We start from the raw sequence: 6022 nt of genomic DNA on the forward strand, positions 1-6022 counted from the left end.
TATTCACTATTAACGATTTACACCATAATAAGTATTTTTGGTCCAAACTTACTTGGTTGTACAATCTGGTCAAAAAAATCTAAATGTTTCAGTGAGATGTAATTTCACAATAACTGAGTAAAGTATAGAATTTTTTAGAGTTCTTTGTATTAAAAAATATAGGTTAACTAAAAGAAAAGCTGTCACTTTCACCTCATTAAGATCTTTCTTCTATCTCAGCATTAAAGGCAAATTAAAAATGGACTTTATAGAAATGAAAATGAAATGGCTATTTTTAAGCACTTATTCCCAGAAGCAAGCAGACTGTCTTCTACTATAATTTGTTAATTACTCTTTGGGGCCATAAACATAACTAATCTCTAGAAGAGGGATGCAAAAAAATATGTTGCTTTGAAGACAGAAAAATATTATCTGACCCAGAGATTTTGTATGACAGTTAATTTCTGGTGGTAAAATATAGCAACCATGTGATTCAGTGAGGAGAAACACACTTACCATTTAGAAGATTCTACTTTGCTTCCTGGGCCTTTTGTTTGGCTTTTTGTTTTGTGGTAGAAGTGTCCTTTCTCTTAATTGGGAAAGGATTTGGCAGGGTGACATTAAATGTTTTCTTTAGAACAGAATGTCGTAAAAATGGACTGAGCTAGCAGATCAAGCAAAAGAATAGCATATTTTAATTATATCATTCATAAACTTTGAGAAATCAATTTACATAAATCAATAATGAGCTCATTAATGTAAATCACAACTTACCAATACCATTCATTAATATCTTACACATTTAAATTCCTGGGTTATTATCTATAAATATACTTCAGACTGTAAAAATGTTCTTTATCATGAGGTTAACTAAAACATGCTTAATAGTTTTGCCAAAAAGCATACATATTTGAGAAAGACCAAATCTTTTGTGACAGTTTAAAACATTTTCAAAAAGAAATATGTAGTTTTTTCATATATTAATGTCAAATAATCTTTATTCTGAAAATAAATTTTGCTTGCAGTGAAGGTAGATACTGATTTCATAGATGGGCCTTCTCTCAACACTTACCCTTTCAAAAAATATTGATTAAATGCAGACCACCTGCCCCAAAGTATTATAAATACTGTGAATGTAAAGCAAAAAGATAAAACCCATTTACATTCACCATTCACATACCAATGAAAATACTGAGGAAGCAAAGTTTTGAAACAAATCTAAAAACTAAAAAAGCAAAACACAAAACAACAGTGCCTGATTTTCAATTACTATAAGGAATGCCTACTAAGTATTTTTCAAAAACAAGATGACTGAAAACAAAAATCATGGAATATTCATTCAACCAATATATACTGACTGTCTCCCATGAGAGAGGTCCCAGTCCTAACACAGCCTGATCAACATGTATCTTTTTTTTTCATGGCTCCCTCCCCAAAAACATTGTAAAATATGAAGAAGTTGGGAATTGAGATGAATACTTGACAAGTACAAATTGTTGAGAATACTGCATTCTTAGATTTATAGTTTTTCATCATCTGTATGTGATAGGATGAGAGTTACAGGGTTAGAATCAATTTCATGTAGAAAGACACTTAATAGATCTCCTCAAATTTGAACTTGGACACTTCCAATGTTCATGGCTTTTTGAAGTTTCTCTCTTCTTTTGAACTTCAGATTCCTCACTTTCCAAATGGAGTCATTGCTTATATGGCTATCCTAACTGAATTAAAGTATGTAAAGTAGTCTTTGTTTTTGAGAGACAATATAGCTTACTGATTAAAAGCTTGAGCTCTCCATTGGGTGGAACACCACCCTTGCTACCTGTTTTCTGTCTGTCATTAAGCAACTTTCTTAACCACTCTGTGCTTTGGTTTTCACATTAAATGGAGATGGTAAAATAATAACTATATTGTAGCAATGTTTTGAAGATTAAATGAGTTAATATCTTGAAAGCATATCAAAGCTGGCATATCAAAACCATTATATAAGTATTATTATTATGATCTTGTATAGTATCCCTCCAAATAAATAACTGCATCAAGTTACTTAAAAACAAGTTTTTATTGTTATAGTTGGAGAAGTGTAAAGCAGAGCAGGTGGCATTAGCCCTTAGTGCAGTGGTCTGCCAAAGCACTGGAAGTTCATTAGGATACTTCAGCAGGATAAAATTAAAAGGATTATGTCCATGATCAGAAGATACAAAGCAGAGTCAGGACAATCCACATGCCTTGCTGTCAGAAAATATCAGTTTTTTATAGGTGTCCTTTTTAAAAGCATGAGCAAACATATTTATACAATTCCAATTAATATAATGCAACCTAAAGAAAGTTAATTTGAATAATAGAGTAAGTGAAAAGTGCTAATATTTATTTACAACATGAACAAATACAGGTTTCAGGAAAAATATCAGAACTAAATAAAATGAGGTCTAAACCCTCAAATTATTCAAAATTCCAAAATCAGCATTTTAAATGACTATTGAATTAATGGAAAATATAAATACAACTATGTAGAAAATAATACAAAGAACAATGAATCGATATTCATAGAATTACCCTCCAAAGCTGCAGTTATAACCCAAAGTGTTTAATGAGTTAAAAAAGATAATGGGGAAATTCCATTTAGTCCCCCTTCTTTTCATTCATTCTATGAATGAATATCAAGTGCCTACAACATGTCAGGCACTGGTCTAGAGTACTAATGATAAAATTGTCAAATATGACAAAATTTCAGGCTTGTGAAATCTACTACCAAAAATCAGATAATCATAAACTAAATGTAAAATCAAACAGTGATAAGTTCTCTCAAGAAGAGGTATGCAGAGACAAGTAGGAAGACTTGACCAAGTAAGGTGATCAGAGGCTTCATTAAGAAGTGATGACTGAATTGAAATCTGAAGGAAGTATGGAACAAGCTAGATAACAGTGAGGAGGGGCATGGAGAGAGGTACTCCAGGCTCAGAGGCCAACATAAGTAAAGACCCTGTAGCATGTTCTAGAACTAAAAGAAGACCAATGCTTCTGGCCTGGCATACAGGAAAGGAGGCACCTGAGGGATGATACTGTAGAGATAAGCAGGCCAGGTTAAGAATTGTTGTCTTTGTGATAAAAGTTATGAGAGCCCGTTGAAATTTACTAAAAAGAGGGTGAGAGATGGTTTTCTGATTTGCTTTACGGAAAGATCATTCATTACCGTATGAGTTTTATTACACAAACACTACCATATGTATACTTACCAAATTACTGAAATAATGGTCTATCACTAATTTCAATGGTAATTATTTTTATTTTTATTTTTAAGTAAAAATTACTCAGCAAGAGGTTTTTCAGATTACAATTTTACTTTTTGGAGGGAGGAAATATTCTTTAGTCTGATATTTAGAGAAGAATGGATTAAAGATGAAAACTTGCAGGTTATCTGGACTACAGGTTATGCAGACTTCTGGAATATTATAGCATGATAGACGGACCCAGGGTCAAGCCTTAAGGAAATTCCAAATTCATGACCATAGTTAGGGAAAAGCCTATAAAATATAAAATGGAGCAGGTGGACAGATAGGTGGAGTAATTGAGAGGAGTGTTCCAAGGAAGCCAAGAGAAGGTAATACATCACGATTTCAATACTGCTGAAAAGTCTAAAAATAAGAGGACTGAAAAATGTCTTTCATTTTTCCCTGAGAAAAAGGGAGCACATTAATTAATTTGGTTGAGGTAAACTCAAGTGAATATAAACTAGATTGGAGGAAATTGAGGAGAAATAAGGAAATAAGGCAGTAATGAGAAACTTTTTTAAGAAGTTAGCTTCAAAAATTGAAAGTAGTAAAAGAAATAAAGGTACATGAAGAGTCTGGAAATACTGGTTTATAATTTTATTTTTTATTTTTTGACAGAAGAGATCTGAAATTATCTCAAGAAAATGGGAATCACCCTGTAGTTGAGAGTGAGAAGGGATAACTGATAGTGAAATGTTCCAGAAAATGTAGGAAGGGGTTAAAATCCATAACATAATATATTTGGATGTATTGATGTTAGACAGAAAAAAGGAAATGATCTTCTACTATAGCAATTGCAAAGGTTTATAAGATAAATCCAGGGATATATGAATTTATAAGTTAAATTAAAAGTAATTGAGGGACTCTCCATCTGATGTCTTTTTGTTTGTTTTTCTCTATAACCTCATCAAGGGTCCCTCCTAATCAAATTCCCATGGAAATGACCAAGCAAATACATGATTGGGGAAAACCCTTTGTTAATGTTGAAAAACAAGGATAGATTTATCTGCCAAAGTTTTCAAAGAATTACTGCTAGATATACTAGTGATGGAAATGGACTGAAGGGAGTTTTAGAGGGCTTGATTCAGGTCTCCTATCTCCCATCTTCAAACAACTTCTAAAAAAAAAATATTGACTTCAGGAAGTTGAAATTCTGTCATTCTTAATCCAGAAATGAGAAAGTAGTATAGTGTCCTTAGGAGTGAAATGCTGGGGTTAATACAGTTTTGAGAGACTCCAAGTTTCAACCCTGGCACAGTACATAGAACAAACTTGGAAGTAACATGGTCAACTTCGTTTCTGACAATAGGAAACAGAAAAAGCTGACATATTAGTGTGCCTGAATTTCAGCATGAGAGAAGTAGAGGCAGAGAGTAGGTATCAGGCTTTCTCTGTAAGAGAGAAACAAACTGAAATTCTTCCTGTGGCTATTCCCTGCACCAGTTCTCTCTAGACCTCTCCCCAAAGGTTCCTGGATCTGAAAGGATCTGAAACTGAAGGTTCATTAGAGAAAGATTTAGGAGGGTAGGATAGTACCAGATATTGTAAAATAATATAATTCTATATTTAAAACCATGTGGCTCAAGCCCAAAAACAGGTGGTAATTCAGTGGAAAAGTAATTTGCTAGGCTTAAAATAAACATAGGCATTTATCATATGGTAAAATTGGCATTTCAAGTCAAGGAAAAGGATGTACTCAAAGGTTATTGGTACTGGAATAATCAGATTTTAAAAAGCAAATGACTACATATTATATCTTCACTTTTTGGGCTCATGCAAGTTTAGATGTTTAACTTTTTTTTTGTAGAACATTAGAATAAATAGAAGAAGAGACAAGTGAATATCTGGCCTAGGATTTTATTTTTAGGAAATCATCCTGATTCTTCACAAATTGGTATGTGAGATGACATTTATTGTACTGCTTTATATAATAAGAATGACAGTAAAGTCTTTTGAATTTTCTAGAAAGAACTTCTGATAATGTTTTATAAATTATTCCCAATGTAGGAAAAAAAGAATGCTGCCATGGTCATTTTATAAGGTTAACTATGTAATTCTAAAACATGACAACTGTTCCCTATCAAAAAATATGTATACTTTGCAACTTCAAGACTTACAGTAAAGCTACAATAATCAAGATAATGTAGAACTGGTGGAAAAACAAAAATTAGCAGAAAAAGATCCACAAAATATAGTCAACTGATATTGACAAAGGGGCAAAGACAATACAATGGAGCAAAAATTATCTTTTCAGCAAATGGTGCTGGAACAACTAGACATCTAAGTGCACAAAAATAGGTCTAAACTCAGACCACACACTGTTCACAAAAATTAACTAAAAATGGAGCACAGACATAAACATGCAAAAATATAAAACTCCAAGAGGGTGACATAGGAGAAAATCTAGATGACCTTAGGTTTAGCAATGACTTTTTTTTTATGGAACACTTCACGAATTTGCATGTTATCCTTGTGCAGGGGCCATGTTAATCTTCTCTGTATCATTCCAATTTTACTATATGTGTTGCCGAAGCAAGCACTAGCAATGACTTTTTATATACAACATCAAAAGCATAACTCATGAAAGAAATAATAGATAAATAGACCTTCATTAAGTTTAAAATCTTCTGTTTTACAAAAATACAGTCAAGGAAATGAGAAGACATGCCACAGACTAGGAGTAATATTTGCAGAAGACATTTCTGATATAGAACTGTTATCCAAAACATACAAAAAACTCTGAAAGCTAAACAATTTGAATTCAAAAAATG

The 6022-nt window shown here is 32.5% G+C and overlaps 1 non-coding gene across 1 annotated transcript; it reads right to left on the minus strand.

Annotated features, from left to right (window-relative positions):
* Positions 1-5684: 5684 nt before the first annotated feature.
* Positions 5685-5791, minus strand: LOC118926755 (U6 spliceosomal RNA). Its single transcript, XR_005030605.2, has one exon. It is a non-coding gene; the product is annotated as a U6 spliceosomal RNA (small nuclear RNA).
* Positions 5792-6022: the final 231 nt, after the last annotated feature.

Source organism: Manis pentadactyla, chromosome 5, assembly GCF_030020395.1.
Source record: "Manis pentadactyla isolate mManPen7 chromosome 5, mManPen7.hap1, whole genome shotgun sequence".
NCBI classification, from domain to species: domain Eukaryota; kingdom Metazoa; phylum Chordata; class Mammalia; order Pholidota; family Manidae; genus Manis; species Manis pentadactyla.